The sequence below is a fragment of the Equus asinus genome, chromosome 1 (assembly GCF_041296235.1).
Source record: "Equus asinus isolate D_3611 breed Donkey chromosome 1, EquAss-T2T_v2, whole genome shotgun sequence".
Lineage (NCBI taxonomy): Eukaryota > Metazoa > Chordata > Mammalia > Perissodactyla > Equidae > Equus > Equus asinus.
The window spans coordinates 149538001-149558912 of record NC_091790.1 but is presented as its reverse complement, the minus strand read 5'-3'; the positions used below and the strand labels follow the sequence as shown (position 1 = coordinate 149558912).

The following is a 20912-nucleotide window of genomic DNA, read 5'->3' as shown; positions in this document are numbered from 1 at the left end:
CCTTTAGATCTTTAAATCTAGCAATCTGTTCCTTTGTTTTTAAGCTGAGCTTTTCTCTTTCTCCCACAACTGATGAATTTGCTTACTTAAATTTTATTATTTTTTATGATGTAATTTTTTATTAGTTTGGGTCTTTTTTGCATTTGGCTTTCATCATTCTGGAATTGTCTCAGAACTATTTATCAAACAAATCTTCCCCTCCTCCTTATTCCTTTGGAATGCCCTATTTATTACATATTTAATTCTTACATATTTGACAGTACCATGCTTCACATTGTTAGAATGTCATAACATGGTTTAATATTTGGCAGAGTTAAACTCCCTTCACTCAGAATTCTTCTTTTTCAAAATTTTCTTTGACTCTTTTTATCATTTATTCTTTCATATTAAATCCAAAAATATTCTGTCTAGTTTCAAAAGAAGCTCCTCTTAAAATTTTGATGTAATCATATTTATAAATTAATTTTAAAAGAACTAACATGTTAATAATGTTCTGTTTCCTCATCCATGAATATGGGCTATTTCAACATATATTCAAGTTGTTGTTTATATGAATGACCCAGAAAAGATATTCATGATTCTTGCACTTGTGTTTAAAAAGGCTATTTCTGCATATTTTATGTTCTTTTCTGCTACTTTCTTCCATCTTATTTTTTAACTGGCTTCTGCTGATTTGCCAAGGAGTGACTGCTTTTCCTATTTTATCTCATGTCTATCTGATTTACTGAACTTTCTAGTAATTTTCAATTGATTATCTTCGATATTCCGGGTAGAATATTATTCCTGTTTTCCAATACTGAAAACTTCAAGTTTTTCTTTGTATTCTATCTCATTAGCTGAAATGTCTAGGAAAATTCTAAGTGTTCGTGGGGATTGTAAACATCCTTTGTCTATTCTAGATTTTAATGTGTGGGGCTGCCTAAAAGAGTTTCTCTAGTAAGAGAATAGCTATTGATTTTAGACAGATTGATATTTTTGCATGTAAATAAACTGCTTTTTCATTCTAGTTTTTAAGAAATATTTAAAACCAGAAATGGGACTGACTTTTACCAAAATGATTTTTAACAGCTGTGTTGAGATAATCAAACATTTTGTGTGTTTGTTTTGGGTCTTTTGATATGATATGTCACATGAAAATATTCCCAGTTGTTAAACTCCATTTATCCAAAGAGATATTTTCAAAGTTAAAACTCAATAAATCCAAAATACGTAACAATTTAATAAATCTCTTGCATAGAGACCATAATATTATATATTTTAAAAAGTGAATTTTACCTAAATGTTCCTTTTTGCTTTTTAAAACAGCTCCTCAATCATCTTGTAAATCGGGAAAGCAAACAACTTTTTTTGTTTTTAATATCAAGGCTGAGCTTTCCCCACCTTTTATTTATTTATTTATTGCCTCAGGCCCAGAAATGGATATTTAGTTTGGAAAGATTTTTCTCTTTTCAATTATATTTGGAAATTTTACTGTTTCACAAAATAACTTGCTAATGTTTTTCTTTCACATAGCTTATTCCTTTTCATACTGATTTCAGGAAATTATCTGTGGCCAAGGTTGTTTTGTTATTTTTGTTAGCATGTGACTCACGTCCTTCTGTCTTCCTTCCTTCACTTAGTTCTAAACAAGCTTAAAGGAAAAGATCAAAGGATTTAGTCTATGCAGCCATGACAACAATTAAAAAAATAAATCCATAAACATTGATATTAAAAGAGTCATTATTTAACCCATAATTTTGTATTTTGTGCATATGTACTATGTGTAACCACAGTATTCTGTGAGCAGTCCCAGGCTTAAAGGTTGTTATCTTTTAAAATTGAAATTTGTAGGTTGAGGTTGTTAATACCACCTTGCTTAATGTGGAAGCCCACATTAATCACATTTTTGGGGGGCTCAGCTCTTGTATCCCTTGGCTAACATTCTGTACAAATTCAGTATAAGTGAGAAAGGTGGAGTCAATATATGCTTTAGAAAATCTCTTCACTAGACAGTATACCTGAGATAACCTGAGGACTCACAGATATATCTCTATAGAGTAGAAAATACAATTTTTTAGTACAGACATTTGTACCATTTAGACACAGACCAAGAATCTAGAAGACATTCCATAAGTAAATTATATATACTACTAACTAGCATGGAACATGATATTGATTAAATCTGTTATAACTCTGGGGCTATGAAATAATTAGGAGAATCTGAACAGTTACTTAAAAATGGGAAGTCAATCATACTATGAAGAAAATAAATTAAAGTTTATAGTTTAAACATAACAAAATAACAACTTCAAGGATGCTGGTCATCCAATGGAAAGAGTAAGGGAAGAAGACAAATGTGGTTGTGGATCCCCTTGGCCACTTATCTGTGTAGTTGGACAAGTTAACCTCATTCAGCTTCAGCTTTCTTATTGATAAAATAGAGAGAACAATAACCATTTCATTGAATTGTTTTAATTTTCATGAGAGTGTATGGGTGTATGTATGTGTGTGTGTGTGTGTGTGTGTGTGTGTATTTCTAGTTCTTTGCTGTTTAAAGAAGTTCCAGACCAGTAGTATGGGCGTTATCTCGAACCTGGTTAGAAGCACAGAATCTCAGCCCCACCTAGACTTACGGAATCAGAATATGCATTTTAACATGACCTTGTCTTTAACAAGACAAGGAATCCAGGAGATTCCCTTGTACATAAAGTATAAGAAGCACTGCCCAGTCTAGCACAGAGCCTAGCATAGGGTTTTGCTCCATTAATGTAGTTTTCTTCTTTTCAAATGAAATGAGTTTTAACACATGAACTTGCCTTCCCCCTCACCCCGCCAGCAACAACTATAATTACAAAATATGAGATTGGCATATCTTCTCATTTGACTGTGTTTCTGGTAATTTTTCCATACAGAATATATGTTTGGTATTCCCTCCTCTTTTTCATTATGTGCGCTTACTTCTTGAAACAGGATGCTAAAATTGAGTTTTGAACAAGACACTAAGAGAAAATAGATGTGAATTTTCAAAGACAGATCCTAAATGTAGAATTCACCACTTCCAAAACTCTTGGGCGCTCTACCAGTTGGAGGATATAGAACTTAATCAGAGTGTGGGTCACAGGAGTAGATTTTGGGCAGAAGATCCATTTTTGGAGAAAGCTATGCTGTGAGCCATACCCCTTTGGTGGCAAAGTACCTGCTTCCCTTCATCAAACCTGATGGTGAGGAGACATCCATGAGGACTTCGGAAGCTTAATACATGACTCCTAATCGAGGCATTTTATGGTTTGGATGCCACCAGGTATTTTTAGAGAACAAAACAATGCTAGCTGCTGTATTGGTAATGGATCCAATAGAAGAGGCAATGTTGGAATTTTCCTGTACTTCTATAGTTTGCTGGGGTAAGGGATGTGTAAGTGTTTGCCGAGGACCCAGTGTCGTGCTGAAAAACTGATCCTCCAAAAAAACCCCCAAAATTAAAGAAATGCTTCCCCAACTCCCAATCTGTAGCATTTGTTTCTGTGGTGTAAATATCACCATTATGACAAATTTCAAGCTATCAAGATGGCATCACTGGACATGGAGTAGGAAAGAAATGAGCATAATCTGCTCTTGTGAGCCTATAGAAGCTGGCTTCAGTTTACCACTGCAAGGACAGAGAAGGGGGAGGTGGGGCAGGGAGAGAAAGAGAGAGACAAACTGGCAAGAGGTTGTATTGGGTGGGGATTTCACCATCTATAGGATGGAGAGTTCATGACCATTTGGAACAAGGGTATACCCTCTCAGAGCAAAGAAAAATGCAGTTGGAGCAGCTAATCAAAGACTGTTTGAAGACTCCATCAAAATACAATTGAGAGAGTCAGCTTTAAAAATCTGCAGATCCAGAGGGTGTGAAGCCTGGTAACAGTGAGGGGGCCCAGTATAATCTTACCTGTTGTCTTTCCTTACCATCAATCCTTAGAAGGATCAAAAACAGGCCAGTGGACTGAGAGAAGCAAGCCCAACCTGGTGGAGAAAGGAAGACTTAATGTTAAACCCAGCTGAAAATTTTGATTACTGTCTCAGACTACACATTCTAATTACTACATTGAGTTTGTGATTGTCTTATACTGAAGGTAGGGCTGTTGACTATCTAAGAGTGAGCCTGGGAGTTTTCATCTGATGGTAGAGGAAACCACCCTACCGAATAAAGTTTAGAGGATAATTGTGGGAATAAAAACAAATTTTTATTTCAATTAAGTCATGAATTATGCTAGTTCAATATCTCAGTTACACACATATCTTCAAGTTTCAGCCTCTAGCTTGAGACTTAACCTATAGGTCAAACTTCATCTCACGCTCAGCGCTCCCTGGCATTGCCTTAACAATTCAGATGGGTTTTATAGCGTGTGTACAGTAAATCTTTAATACGTTCTCATGAGCTCTTGATTTTTTTTGGATTCCTGAATGAATGTTATCCTCCTAAGATTAGAGATTATTTCTTCTACTGTGTAACTTTCTCTTCTCCACTAAAACCTTCTAACCCTCATTTCCTGGTAAAGGATGTGGCTGACAACTGCTGGTTTAAAAAAATGGAATTAAAATTTATTTTCAGTCATTTTTTTCCTTATTAAAGCAGAAATGATTTAAAAGGTACATGAAAAGAGGAGAAATATAAATTTCTTTTTACTTAATTCTTTATGGCAAATTTGGCTTTTAGCATGGGGCATATTGCAGGGAAAAATGAGACTATTTTAAACTTTCTTTCTGTGTTGTATTCTTGAAAATGGCATGTTTGCAATCGACATGGCTACTGAAAATAAAACTTAGAAATTAATACTTTTTGGGTTTATAAATTGTAACATTTCATTTGAGTGGTGTCTAATTTCACCATATCCTCCAAATGAGCAAGGAAGTTTCAGGTCCATAATGATGGAAAGTAAGGTTAATGGTAAAAAGACATTTTTATAGAAATGCTACATCTTAAATGTATTTAACCATATTTGGTATTAGAGATTTAATGTTCTTTTACCAAACTTATATTTATGGTAAATTTTTTTATGTTATGAAATGTTAGAATTTCTTAAAGGTATGACAGGTCAAGTTGCCTCCACCATAGTACCAAGAGAAGTGCTCTGTGCCCAGCCTCCCATAATAGTAGTGCTCTGCAATGTTGAATAATATTCTCTTATTTCTTCTATAAATATAGTAAAATGAAAATTTATATATATATATTGCATGTATATGTATATATATAGAAATAAAAATTATCTCCCAACATAATAGCTGTCTCTACAATTCTTAGAAAGAAAACTAAAAATGTTACTTCAAGAGCTCTCTGAGTAGGAGGTTAGATCCCAGGAACTTTGGTATTGGCTGGCACCAAGGTTCAGGGAAAACGCAGACAATGACTGTACCTAAGACAGAACAGGAAAGAATTACTTACTTCTTCAGAGAAGGAAAGAGGAGATGAGAGAATGTATAGAAAGAAGGATGGAGAGAAAAACCAACTAGATGAAGATAACTGAGATTACATAAAGTGCAAGGTCAATGACAATCCTTAATGGTGATATAATCACGGGAAATTTTAAGATGGATGACACATTATTTAATTTCAAGATGATTTTCTGGCTGGAATGTAAACTCTTTTCTGCCCTCTATTCCAGAAATCATTTAGCAGTCTACTATGCCTTCAGATTCTTACTGTGTTGTATTATTTATTTGTTTTGTGGAAAGCAAAGAGGAAGATACATATCAAGTTTGGGTTGGGATAGAAGAGAGATACCAAGTGTGAAAGCAGAATTCTAGATCAAGAAACCACAAAAATAAAGATTTTCATCTTCTCTCCCATGCCTTATTGAATTTGTTGAGAAACGGGGAGGATTTTTCATTTCCAAAATGCATGGACTTGTTTAGAGTGAAGTGCTAAGTCAAATTAGTGGGGTGTTGTGCAGCTGATATTTGGGTTACAGAAAAATCTATTATTGCCTACATTTACATTTTTGTTTGTGTTTTGACAGTTCTTTCTTTTGAAGAATACATCTAACAGACATGGTAAATCTCATGCATACATCACAGCAGCCTTTTTTCTTGAACATTCTTGAGGTCAAAGGATTAGGAAACAGTTTTCTTGCAGAAACCTTAGCCCACATAACATCTTGATTCATTGATTTGCATGGGAAAATATTTCAGCAGTAAATTAATGGCAATGAATAACTATACATGAGCTGCCTATATTATCAATATAGCAGAGTGCCTGACATCTGAATCTCTTCTGTACAACATCAATATCTTCATGTACAAAAAATTAGGTATCAAGGAGCCAGAAAAATCCAGTGTTACTGTGCAAGTCCAACAAAACTAAATTGTTCTAATATGTTAAAATAAATTATGCACTATGAAGGAAAAAAAGACAAGTTTTTTTCTTGTAAGCTACTCAATATTTTAAGGCTAAAAATGGACATTTTGGATTAAGTCTGCTTCTTTTCCATCTTCCTCAAAACTTTTTTTTTACATATATCTGTATTTTCACTTTGACATAGTCAATGTCATCCAGTATAAGTTAGAAAAAATAGGTTAATTGGAAACAAAGTATGGATAATTGGGTCTCTCAGGTGTTTAGTTAGAATATATGTGGAAGAATAACAAGTTGAGTACTTATATAGTAAAGAAAGAAATCTCAGCTTAAAAAATTATTTAAAAAATGTTAAACTCCACTCTACGTGGTAGAAGATAAAAATAGTCCTCAAAAGAAAAAACAGAGCAGTAGGTTAATTACCTTGAAATTTGGGGTGGAATTACCCTTGAACTATTTTAATTTGGTTCTCAGGATAGACTTAAATCAAGGAAACCATATATGTTGTATAAGGAAGTTTTAAGTAGGCCAAAAATTAACTAGTGGTATACAATTCATTTATTCCATATTCTGTTTTGTAGTATTTTTATATTACTAAATTGGAATCAACGTTTTTCTTTGAATAAGATTTATATTTTAATCTTTACTATTAGACTCTGAATTTTTTAAATAAAAAGATCAGGTAAATTCTCTATATTACTTTGAGACTCTATTACTTTTTAAAAATATTTCAATACTCTTTCTCAGTAATTAATACAATAAGTGAAATGAAAATGAGTAAGGATGTAGGAAAACTGATGGGTATTAACAGCCAACTAGGCCTAATTAACATTTATAAAGCATTCCACCAAACAAAGCAAGGTATATATATTTTTCAAGTGCCCATGCAAAATTTATCAAGATATAGTGTATATTGGATTATAAAATATGTCCTAATATATATAAAATAATTAGAAAATATATAAAAGGGTTAAAATCATGCAATTTGTTCTCTAATCACAACAATTAAATTGAAACAAATAGCCAAAAGATATCTGAAATATCTTCAAATATTTGGAAATTAAACAATACTTTTGATAAAAAACACAAGACCAACATTTAAAAAAAATCCCTAGTAGAATTAGAAAATACTAGAATCAAATGAACCCTAAAACACAACATATCAAAAGGTGTGGGATGTAGCTAAAGCAGTGCTTAGAAGAAAATTTATAGTTTTAAATGCTTATTAGAATAGAAAGAATTGTAAATTAAATTCTCTACCCCCCTACTTTAATAGTCTAAAAATAAAAGAGCTGTTTAAATCTAAAATAAGTAAAAGGAGGAAATAATAAAAAGCAAGATCAATTAATTTGAAATCAGGAAAACAAGAGATAAAATAATGAAACAAAGCATATTCTTTGAAGAGATCAAAAAAGTTAAAAATCTAGGGAGACTGATAAAAATGAGAGAAGACATAAACTACTAATATCAGAACTTTTAAAAAGGGGAATCACTACAGAGCCTACAGACACAAGAAAGGATAACAAGAGGAAGCCAACAGTCCCCTTATATTGTAACCAGACAAAGACATACAGGAAAAGGAAACTGTAGGCCAACAGTCCTTATGAACATAGACACAAACACTCTTAAAGGTTCCAGCACTATGTAAATGCAATAATACACCATGACCAAGTAGGATTTATCTCAGAAATGCAAGATTGGCTTCACATTTGAAAATCAATCAATGCAGTTCACCTAACTAACAGATTATAGGTGAAAAAAACCCCAAAAGTTCATCTCAATAGATGCAGAAAAAGCGTTTGATAAAACTTAAAACCTATTTTTATAAAAATATCCAGAAAAGTTGTAATTAAAGGGGACTTCATCTATCTGATAAAGGCATTTGTGAAAAACCTATAGGTAACATCATTTTTAAAGGTGAAGGCTAGCTGCTTCCACCTCTAAGATCACAAACAAGGCAAAGATGCCAACTCTGACCACTTCTAGGCAAGATTTTACTGAAACACTTACCTGGTGCAATAAGGCAAAACAAAAACAAAAAGCCTCAGCTTGAAAAGGATGAAGTAAAACTTTCTATTTGTAAAAAATATGACCAACTATGTAGAAAATCCAATGGAATGAAAAAGTGCTACTAAAACTAATAACTGAGGTTAGCTACCTTTAAGCTGCAGTGGCAACTTACCGGAACTGAGACTTCAAAATAGAAATAACAGAATCAAGTTTATTTGGAGGCTGATTATCTGAACAGTACTTGTCCTTCTTCCTTTAAGCACCTATTTTTGACTATACTTTATCTCATGTGCATACCACAATTGAATTAATTTTATCTACATATAAAAGCTCAACAACCTGACTTCAACTCTTGTGTAGATTGTTAGCCAATAAAAATATTTGTTAGACAAAGTGATGTATATATTTTGAGTTTTTGAAATTTAATCCATGTAATACTAGGAATCCCAGAAGTGGTAGTTAATTCACATTTATATTTTGAGGGGTAATACAGAGGGGACATTGTTCATTGCAGGTGGAGTTATTTTCTGATAATGAAAGCTATCATTTCCCTGATTTTAGAAACGTAGAACAAGCATTATTTTTGGTATAAGAATCAACATATTGGTATTATTTTTCACAAAGTGGCATTTTTACTTACTACTTCGGCCAATGTCAGATCTTTGAGCTAATTATACACTTAAAACACACATCTTGGGGAACACAGCATAACCAACAGAAAAATGTCTTAATTGCTTAGTTGCATTGATATTTGTTTATTTCCATCATAACTCAAATACAGCATTTTCAAAGAGACTAAATTCCAAACATCTGTGGACGTTCTCTGCATCCATTTCTGAAAATAATCACTGTGCATCTACAGTTTACAACTATTGGCATGGAGTCTGATTCTCCCACTATTTATATGTTGTAAATCTGCCAAGCTGCCTTAGCGTACACGAATCGTCAGTATTTGAAGGGATAAAGAATTAAAGATGAGAGTTAGTGGTTAGAAATTGGTAGAGAGTTAAGAGCTTTCTTGTTGGAATGAGATAAAGAATTTTAGAACCTGTCAACAAAAAAAGAGTCAGTTTGGTGCTTCGTCATTTAATTGCTCCTACTTTGTAGAACATCCATGTACCCAAGAAAATATGAATCAAGTTTAAAGGCAAAGAATTGAGAGTATGGTAGCAGTTTATAAATATTCACAGGGCATAAATGTCATGAAAACATAGAACTTGAGAAAGAGCATGTCTTTAACATAGAACATTGCAAAAATGGTGGAACTTGAAGCAGAGCCATAAATTTAAGACCAATGAAAATGTAGTTCAAGTATTTAGAAGAAAATTTGTTTCATGAGTAATTATTTCTATTAATTATTTTGGTTTGAAATACAACAATATGTTAGAGAACATGGCATTTTCCTTGTGTACATCCCATGTCTTCTCAAACTCTTAAATTTTAAAGAGCTCTGGCCCATTTAGAGGTATAATAGCTAAGTGAAACAGACATTTGAGCCTCACAAAGCTAAACTATAGCAGATTAATTGGGCATCTAGCCATAAAATATTCCACATGGATAGAAAAGCTTTTTGGAGATATAGTTTCAGTGCTATTGTCAGTAAGACACTGGAATGTTTACAGAAGGGGACAGTGGCATTTTAAAATGCTTGATAACTAGATAAAGCCTGTGTTGTTATGTATAACATAAGGAAATAAATAAGGCATTATTATTTATTTTTTTTTTTTTTGAGGAAGATTAGCCCTGAGCTAACATCTGTTAACAATCCTCCTCTTTTTGCTGAGGAAGACTGGCCCTGAGCTAACATCCGTGCCCATCTGCCTCCACTTTATATGTGGGACGCCTATCACAGCATGGCTTGCCAAGCGGAGCTATGTCCGCACCCGTGATCCGAACCTGCGAACCCCGGGCCGCCAAAGTGGAACGTGCACACTTAACCACTGAGCCACTGGGCCGGCCCCTGAGGCATTATTTTTACACACCATCAGAAATACCTGTCAGCATGTGCCTTTATTAAAAGGCTTTTTTGTGTCTTCACTTTTCTTGAGTTGTTAATAATTTATTTATGTGCCTTTTTTTCAATAGACTTGAAGCTCCCTATGGTGAACCATTACTCCCCTGAGATTGCTTATTACTCTAGCTCAAAAAATCATGGAGCAAGTCAATGAGCCACCAGAATAAAAATACTACTAGAACTTACATGTGTCTACCTACAAGCTATTTCTCTCATGTCACACTAGAAGTCATAGCTACAGCCAATGTTAGTTACAAGCTCCATAAAATATTCTACCCTGAGCAGTCAGATTAAAGAGGAAGCCTGCATCATTCAGTGTTAATTCAGCCATGTGTGGATTCTGTAACTGTATTTAGCTACTTTCATTTTTCTATGAAATTGAAGTTAAAATGAAATTGATATGCGGAAAGCATTCTGTAGATTCCTTTAGAAGAATGGATATGTCTTTAAGTCGCTAAATGTGAAGGGTTAGGCCTCTTCATTTTTTCAACATTATCTTGTATAATTTCTCTCTTAAAAAGTCATATGATTTGCAGTGTTTTTGAGATACCGTTAAATGGTAATCTTGCTAGTACATGGGATCTAGAGAATTTAGAATTGTAAGCCAGCATTTTAAATAATATTTTAATGACAAATAACTGTGCAAGCCACCTGACAGTTTTGGATGGCAATACTATCTTATCAAAATCCCACTGATCAGTTTCCCTGAAATAGGTGTGCACGAGCTGCTGCTGGCAAATCTAATCTGCCACGTTGGTAATAAAATTCTGTTGGAACACAGCTACGCCTGTTCACTTAGGTATTGCCTACGGTTGCTTTCATGTTACAATGGTAGAGTTGAGTAGTTGCAACAGAGACAGTATTGCCTGCAAAGCCTAAAATGTTATGTGGCCTTTTACAGAAAACACTTGCCAACTTCTGCTCTAAAACAACATTAGAGTATTAGTCCTTTAAGTTGTAAACTAAGGAAAGAAGTGGACTTACGACAACCTTTAAAGTTTAGTGTTTGGATTCCATTTCTGCCTTACCCATTCTTGCACTGATTTTTTAAAATGCAAATTTTATAGATGCGTTAATAGTCGGATCTTATGTTAAGCTCTCATAACTTGCTCCATTTTCAAATTCTGTTCCTGTAATCAATGCTAAGAGTAGTTAAATGAAAGCTGAAAGCAGGCTTACAAGGCAGAATTTTCATGGTGAAAGAGTAAAGTAATAGTGTAATTGCACCAGAAACCTCCTTGATCCTAATATAAAACGTCCAAGAGAGTGTCGAAACTGCTGTCAAGAAGTCAGAACAGGTGCCAGCCTGGTGGCGTAGTGGTTAAGTTTGCATGCTCCACTTCGGTGGCCTGGGATTCATGGGTTTGGATCCTAGGTGCAGACCTACACACTGCTCATTAAGCTGTGCTGTGGCAGTGTTCCACATACAAAATGGAGGAAGATTGGCACAGATGTTAGTGCAGTGACAATCCTCCTCAAGCAAAAAGAGGAAGATTGGCAACAGATGTTAGCTCAGGGCCAATCTCACTAACAAAAAAACAAAAGAAGTCAGAACAAAATTCACTGAACATCCAAAGGTAGTTTGTTGAGAGTCTCTTGATCCACCACAGCATCTCTACCCTTAAAACCTGGGCAAGTCTGTGTCCAGACTTGGAAGTGGCTTTAGTAAAGTTCAGATTGAACGAGAAATTGTCATTTTCTGGCCTAGGAAATACATCAAAAATGGTAGTAAGCAAAGAGAAGTTCATGATTAAGCCTTTTGTAACCTATTTTTTTTTTAAAGATTGACACCTGAGCGAACCACTGTTGCCAATCTTTTTTTTTTATTCTCCCCAAAGCCCCCCAGTATACAGTTGTGTATTCTAGTTGTGGGTCCTTCTGGTTGTGCTATATGGGACACCACCTCAGCGTGGCCTGACAAGCCACGCCATGTCTGTGCCCAGGATCTGAACCGGCAAAACCCTGGGCCCCCAAAGCAGAGCATGCGAACTTAACCACTCGGCCACGGGGCTGGCCCCTGTAACCTATTTTTCTTGATTTAACTTGATTGAACTTTATGTTAGTTACCATACAATTTGTTATATTTCTAAATCTCATTGGCTAAATGGATTTCTAGTTAATTCATGTAGTCACCCCTAGGAAAATGGCCTATAATAAACCCAAATCATATAAATCATCTATGTGTGGTAGTTTTGGAAAATGCCGTTAAATATTCTATTCTAATTTTTTTAAAGAAGTCAATGACTTGATATCAATCTGAACTGATACGAGACATCAAAATAATCTTCATATGCCTTTGTAAGACAGGCTTACTATTAAGAAATACAAAGTCATTTTTTTAAAAAATAGAAACCAAAGCAGAAAGTTCAGTTTTGAAATGCGTGGGAGCTTAGTGTCTTGCAGCACGTACTGCAAGGACTGTTACAGTGAAGTACATGGCCCAACCACAGCAAGCTCATAGAACTCTATGGATTGTAGGGTTTTTATTGACATGATTCATGATTTTATTGTATCCTTTTAATGTCCCTTTTTTATTTTTAAAAATCTTCCAGGTCTACTTTGTTATTATATTGTATTTCATGCACTCTTGAAAGCTGTCTATAATTTTGGGAAAAAGGTGAGAAATAAATTCTTAAGTGAAGTAAAAATCATTTAAAAAATATCCCGATTTGCTAGGTTTTCATTCATAAAGCCAGAAAAGTAAAGAAACTCACAACAAAGATACAATAGAATCAATTTCTTATTGGCAAATTGTTTTAGATAGGTTAATATGATAAGGCCTTTGCATTGCAAACCCTACTTCTCTGGGTTATAAGAAATGGAAAATATCACTTGTAATATTAATTAATTATTTAATATTCAATTAATTTAATTAATATTATTTAACTAATATTAATATTAAGTGCTCATCATACACCAAACACATGATACATACGTTACAACCATTATCTTATTTAATTGTCCCAAGAACACTATTATTCCAATATTATAAATGGAGAAATTGAAGTTCACAGCAATTAATATCATAAAAAATTGAGAAATAGGATTCACTTTTCCAAAGTTTTCAGAGAGGCTGCAGCTCTGCATCAGTAGCTATGGCTTAAATTACCCCACCAGCATTCAGGAGATCTAGCTTTTCTTTTAAACCACGTTAATGTACACCTGACAAATCTCTAGTGGGGGCATCCTTTCGTTCCCAAACCGACATCTCTGTTATGGACGTTGTGATTATTTTAACTTAAAAATTTTGCATGTAAATTTACAAGTGAGATAGATCTATTCACATAGAGATTTATAATCTCTAAGAGGTTAGTATTAAAATAATGCTGTCTTTATAAAATGATTTGGGAATATTTCCTTTTTAACGATCTGAAGTGATTTAAATGACATTTGAATTGTCTCTTTTTACTTTTTGAAGCAGAGATGGAACTAAGTCATAAAACCAAGTGGTCCTGGTATCTTTTTAAAAGAGGGACTTTAACAAGTATTATAATATCTTTTTGGTAATGGTAAATTCATGCTTTCTGCTGCTTCTTGGGATAAATTTTGTGTTTTATACTTTTGAGAATATATATTGAAAATAATATGAAAATGATAATATGACTAACTTTTACTCTAAGAACTTAATATCAGGAAACCTATCAATATAATTCATTACAATAAACAAAGGATAAAAATCCAAATGTCATAGAGTACATACTTGTGGAAGTAACTGTTGGCTATCCTCACACCTGTTCATATCTTCAATGATATTAAAAATCCCAATTTCAGCTGGGTACGTGATTTCTAGAATAAAGAATGTATTTCCAACTTTCATTTTGTGTTTCTGCAAGTAAGGACCTTGGAAGTTGCCACTCCATCCTGATAAGTAATAGACTGAAACATTAACGACTCTGCTTGGATCTGTAAGAGAGGGGAGAATAAAGGGCAAACCACTGCCCCCAGGTTGGAGAGTCAGGCAAATGAATACAGGGTGTCCCTGCTACCTGAGCGGAGACTCACAAGCAGAAAAGGCTGTAGGAACCAGTGTGGGTGAGAAAGCCTGAACCGTAATTGATGAATTGCTGGAGGCTCAGTGTGGACAACTCAAAGAGTTAAACACTCCAAGTGGATCCGGGCACAGGCATGCCTCCACTTTTGTGAGATTTACCTCCAGGAGCTAACCAGCTTCCCATGGAAAATATTGGAGAAAAATCTCGTCATGCATTTGGCACGGGGAGGAAAAAGGAACCATTTTGAAATACACCAGAGCACTGTGTTCTTCTTAAGAAGGCCTGCATTCAGGAAACTGGTTAACTGGAGCCTAACTGGCCTGGGGGAAGGGAAATATCCAACTTCGGCCTACTCTAGCCATCCTGTCTCACCTAAGGGGGAGAAAATACACAGAAACACTGGGAAGTTCACAGTCCAGGGGCACAGGCTCACTAAGAGACGGAGAGCTAATCAAAGGAGGATAGACTTCTTCCCCTCCCCCCACACCTCACCACCACATCACTAAAGGCCTATTTACAACAGTTCCTTTTACCTGGTACATCATGTCTAGCTATGAAGAAAAAGTTACAAGGCATGCCAAAAGGCAGAAAACACAATTAGAAGAGACAGTGCAAGCATCAGAACCAGACATGGCAGGGATGTTGGAATTACCAGGTTGGGAATTTAAAATAATTATAATTAATATGCTGAGGGCTCTACTGGATGAAGCAGCATGTAAGAACAGATGGACAATATAAGCAAAGAGATGGAAATTCTAAGAAAGAACCAAAAAGGAATGCTAGAGAGAAAAAAAACTGTAATCGAAATGATGAATGACTTTGATGGGTTACTTAGTAGGGTGGACACAGCTGAGGAAAGAATCTCTGAACTAGAGGATATATCAACAGAAAAGCAAAGGAAACAAAGATTGAAAACCAGCATAGAACATCCAAGGCCTGGGGGGCAACTACAAAAGCTGTAAAATATATGTAATGAGAATACCAGAGGAAAAGAGAGACAGGAACAGAAGAAGTATTTGAAACAACAATGACTGAGAATTTTCTCCTAAATTAATGCCAGACGCCAAACCATAGATCAAGGAAGCTCAGAGAACATAAAGCGGAATAAATGCCAAAAACTACATTTAATCATATCATTTCAACCTACAGAAAATCAAAGAGAAAAGTCCTAAAGAAGCTGCAGGAAAAAAACACCTTACCTATGGAGGAAGAAAGATAAGAATAATATCTAACTTCTTCTCAGAAACCATGCAAATAAGAAGAGTGGAGTGAAATATTCAACAGTGTTGAGAGAAAAAAACCCCACCAATCTAGAATTCCATGAAATTATCCTTCGAAAGTGAACGAGAAATAGAGACTTTCTCAGACAAATAAAAACTGAGGGCATTTGTTGCCTGTAGACCTACCTTGCAAGAAACGTCAATTTTTTTTAGAGAGAAGAAAAATAGTATGTCGGGAACTCAGATCTACATAAAGTGAGGAAGAGCACTGAAGAAGGAATATGCAAAGGTAAAAAAAAAAAATTGTTTTTCTTATTCTTAATTAATCCAACAGATAACAGTTTGTTCAAAATAATACCAACAATTTATTCGATTATGTATGCTTATGTAGATCTTGTGTGAATCTGTATATGCATATATATATGGTTATGTAAGCCTATATAAGTGAAATGAAGGATAGCAATGATACAAGGAACAGGTAAGAGAAATTAGGATTATTTTGTACTTCTAAGGACTCTACCTGTGAATTGGTATAGTACTATTTGTAAATGGATTTGGGTTAGCCATAAATGTATATTGCAAACTTTAGAACAACCATTGAAAAAACAGTAAAAAAAAAAAATTGATATGGTGAGCAAGGGGAGAAAATGGAATCCTATAAAATGCTCATTTGAAATCAGAAAAGGCAGAAAAAAAGAGTGAAAGACTGTATTTCCCAGGCTTCCATGCATTTAGGCACAGCCATATGACTAATTTCTGATCAATGTAATGCAAGCAAAAGTAGTGTGTGCATCTTTTGGCAAGGTTTGTCACAGGAAGGGGACCTGCCCTTTATTTTTCTATTTTCTACTTCCTTCTGCCTGGAATTACAATGTGCTGATTGGCCCTGAGGCAGCCACGGCAGCACCAGCTACTTGTTGAGGTGGCAGAAGAACAGGAGAGAATGAGCCTGAGTCCAAATGATTGTAGATCTGTCATACCAGTCCTTGAGCTACTACCTTTATGCAACAGAGAAAAGTTCTATACCTTTTCATCCACTGTGACTTTGTCATCTGCTCTTCACAGCTGAACTTGACCTGATAGAATACAATGCAGAAAAAGGACTGTAGGACTGTAGTTCCACGGCTCTTAGGAAAAAGTACTCAAAGTAAGGGATAAAAATAATTTACTTCGATGAAATAAAGTCCATTCCCCAGAAACCAACAGCCAACATCTTTCTACATGGTGAAATACTAAAATATACTTCAGTTAAAATCAGGGACTTGATAGTTTGACAGCTATTGCCATTGTATTGGTGGACCTAGCAAATGTAACAAAACATTGAGAAATAAGATCTAAAACTTCTATTTTTTGCTGATATTATATATTTATAAAGAAACACCACTGGAAAATAAATATATTTGGTAAGGATGGATACAGGATGAATATAAGCAAAACTAGTAGTTTTTTTTTAATGTGCTAGCAATAAAAATGTGGAAATGAAATGGGAAAACATTTTATTCACAATAGCGATGAAAACTATAAAAATATTTAGCAGTAACTTAACCAGAAAGGTTCAGAGCCAGTCGTGTAGAATTTTATTAAGGGTCATAAAGAAATCTTAATTAGTAGAAGGCATACTATATTCTTGGATAGGAATACTTATTGGTAACATAAAAATATCATAGTTATATTGATATAAGTATGTAAACAGAATGTAGTTCCTATTAGAATCCCAACATAGTTTTCTGTAACAAATTGCATAAAATTATTTTTTTTAACTTATGTGGAAAAATACCCAAGAATAGCCAGTAATATTTTGGAAAAAGAGAAAAATAATAATCATAATGGCAGGGGAGCTGCCTTACCAGATACTAGAATACAGAATAGAACTGCCTATGAAATCAATGTAGTTTTGGCATCAACATAGAAAAATAAATCAGTGTAACAGAACAGAGAATCAAGCAGAAGTCCCCTTTATATGTAGAAACGCATTTTAATTCAGAGGGAAATATATGGTTTATGTAGTTGTGCTATACACTGATTCTCCTCCTGAAATAAAATAAAGTAGGACCCCTCATTTCCATCTGTCCCATACCATGAAGAACTTGAGCTCATTTTTGTGAATAACACTAGCCCACATTTTCAAGCTCTACCCACATGCCCATAAACATCAAATTCTTGGCTGCCTTTTGTGTTTAAGGGGTACGTGCTCTGACAGTCTTGTCTGCCCTCAGAGAGATGGACTCAGGGAAGATGCCCTCACATAGCCCATTTGGGCAGGAATTCTGAGATCCTAATGCCAGCAGCACAGTCCAGATTGGGGTCGGGGGAGGCACATGGACTCAGAAGGGGCATGACTCTTTGGCTCTTTGGCCTGCTCACCCCATTAGGAAGCACATGGCCAGGGAACGGCCAGATTAGTGCCTTCTAAGAGGTGTGGACTAGGGCAGGATATCTCTTGCCTAGGTCATAGTTCAGTGTTGTCACCATATTATTTTTCCTTATGCCACCACAATTTTAACAACCTCTCCATCAACAAGGATCTAGGAATATAGACAACTTGCAATAGAATTTCCCAAAATGGAAATGTATCATGATCAAGAAATAAATCATCATTTATATTTTGGGATCATTTGTTACAGCAGCATAATCAACATGTATATGATGTCCATGTGTGTGCGCACATGTGTGTATATATGTTTATGAGCAGATATATAAACATGGCAGTTTATCAACTAGTTTGTTAACATGGGTTACTGGTCAGGAATGATGTGTACAGAGGTTGGGAGAAAAGAATGAAATGGGAAGGGTAAGATAAAAAAGTGAAAAGAGGAAATAGTAAGACAACACACTAAATTTTAAGAAAAGCATATAGGATATAATGTCATTTATCTACAATGACATGTCTATGGGTATTTGTGCACAAGGAGATGCATGAAAAGGTTGGAAAGACGGGCACTGAATGTTGTTTTTTTGTTTTAGATTGGCACCTGAGCTAACGTCTTCTTTTCTTTCGCTAGCCTTCTTTGTTCCCCGCTTCTCCTCCCCAAAGCCCCACAGTACATAATTGTATATTCTAGTTGTGAGTGCCTCTGGTTGTGCTACGTGGTACACTGCCTCACCATGGCTTGCTGAGTGGTACCATGTCCGCATCTAAGATCCGAACCGGTGAAACCCTGGGCCACTGAAGCAGACCGTGCAAACTTAACTACTTTGCCACAGGGCTGACCCTGGCACTAATGTTAATGGTGAGCATTTCAGGGTGGGATACCAAGTGATGTCTTACTTAGAGCTTTATGTCATTTGAATTTTTAAAATGATCATGTTATTTAAGAGCAAGAGAAAAACAATGAAGACATTTTCTTTATAGAAGGATAAAAAGATTAATCTGTGAGAATGTGAGCCAGTTTCTCTCGAATTGAACTGCCTAACTTCCTTCTGGTCCCAATGACTGTAACCTTCTTTCTTCTGTAAACTGTGGTTTGTTCCCAGAATTTACCTAGAATCCAACAGTTTTGCAGAACAGAAATCATGAGGTTTTCTCACGGTTTCCTTAAATGGACTGGCTAATTTATGAGAGAAGATCAGTGTAATTCAGGTATTCTTGTGTGCTGTCCATAGAGGCACATTATCTTTATGCTAAGGGTGTATTTTTGGCTTGTAGGTTGGTTCAGTTACCTAGCATAAAGGGTTCATGACAGGAGTCGGACTCTCCTTTCAGACTGATTTCACAATCAAAAGATTTATCTAGGGAGGAAATTTAGGAATCATCTGTAGAGATCTGGAAGAGATGTTATAAAACTCAAAACAGGAAAAAATATCTTTCAACATTCCTTTCTTAGGGCCTAGACCGACCTCCCAGATGCCTCCTTTTAGCCAATGTTTCTGCTTGCCGTTTATAAATGTTGGGTAACATTCAAAAGAAAATAAGAACTATCTTTTAAAGTAGATGATAAAAATAATCAAGATAACATAATAAAACAGTAAGATAAGGTGGCATAAAATAAGCACTATAAAGTGGCAAAAATAAAAGTCAAGAATTAATAAAATATGATGAAAGTTAGAGATGAGACAATAAAAACTAGGAACTAAAAGATTAAAGAAAATAAAATGTAGAGTTAAAAAGCAAATGATATTACCTAGGAGAGCAAATGAAATGAAGTCATAAAATAGAATATGTAAGTTAGCTTAGAGAATATAATAAAAATGATTAGAATCATAAATGAGGACAACATCCAGGGATTAACTGGGACTCATTGGTCTGGGGTCACTGTGAACAGTCCCTGAGCTTCATGCTGAATTCTTCTTCCTAGGCTAGAATGTGTTGGCGGAGATTTCTGGTCTTTAAGACTCCCAGATGGATGATTTCAGGAGAGCGGAGCCCTGAGGTTTTGGCCGTGAAGCTCCCCTCTTGTATTTTCCCTATCATGACCCCACCCATCACTTCCAGGCAGACGGAGTTGACCCTGAGAGCTCCCCAAACATATGACTGATGCAATCTTTATTTGAACACATACTCAAATATTTGCATTTCTTTGTACTAGTTTCTTTGGGGAAAGGGAAAGACTAAAGTGAAACAAACAGCAAAAGCCCCTAAATTTTAGTTAGCCCTTACTCCCATTTTCAAGAGAAATCACTCTACACATTAGATCCTCCCAATTTGTAAAGCTGGTTTAGATCACTTTTGTGCTAGGACCAATTCATATTACAAAATCCTAATGTTTATTTCATTTCACATTTATGAAGTTTTCTTCTCATTATTGGCTATATAATACAGGTGGTGCAGACTGGTTTGGGTCTCAAAAATCTATGAATAATTTTACCAAGGCTGGAATTCATCAGTTTTCCTTTTAGTTCTCTGAACAAATAAAAGCAAACTTTTCTTGAACGGAATTGATATCACTGAGATATGAACAATGAACAAAGAAAAGCCCAGCTTTTCCTTGCTTGGAATAACTTGAGATCATTTTATTTGATGAACCTGCAATGATTATATCATAGGCAAAATGATTTGAATTAAGCAAATGTCCTTGAATAAAATTTCACCTTGCCTTGATTCCCATTTGACTAAATCTGTTGTGGTAAACCTACGTGTTGTGTATAAACAGTACCACATGCGTGTAGTCTCCAGAAACAGGCAACAGATGGTAGACATCATATTGAAAGTGACACACAGAACAATTGTGGTTTAGAAAGATCTTGAAATCTGGGCAAAATTGATAAGGCCTGTTGCTTAGTAGGAGAAGGTCAGGAAGGAGGCTATCTGGAGAAGTAAGCATTGACTATTTTCTCCGATTCATTCATTTCTGAGTTAGTGACTGCCTTCTTTGAGGCAAGATTTCAGCAATATTGTCCACAATACGTCTTCAGAAGTAGTTACT

The 20912-nt window shown here is 35.1% G+C and overlaps 1 long non-coding RNA gene across 4 annotated transcripts in view; it reads right to left on the bottom strand.

Moving 5' to 3' along the window:
- Positions 1-20912, bottom strand: part of LOC139045266 (uncharacterized) — a 32732-nt gene that overhangs the window by 9868 nt on the left and 1952 nt on the right. For 2 of the 4 annotated variants that reach the window (XR_011503300.1, XR_011503299.1), the window contains exon 2: positions 3911-3984. This is a non-coding gene — a long non-coding RNA (uncharacterized lncRNA). Of the gene's footprint in view, positions 1-3910; positions 3985-16575; positions 16626-20912 lie in introns of all 4 variants that reach the window. The other 2 variants (XR_011503301.1, XR_011503302.1) reach the window with 2 other exon arrangements.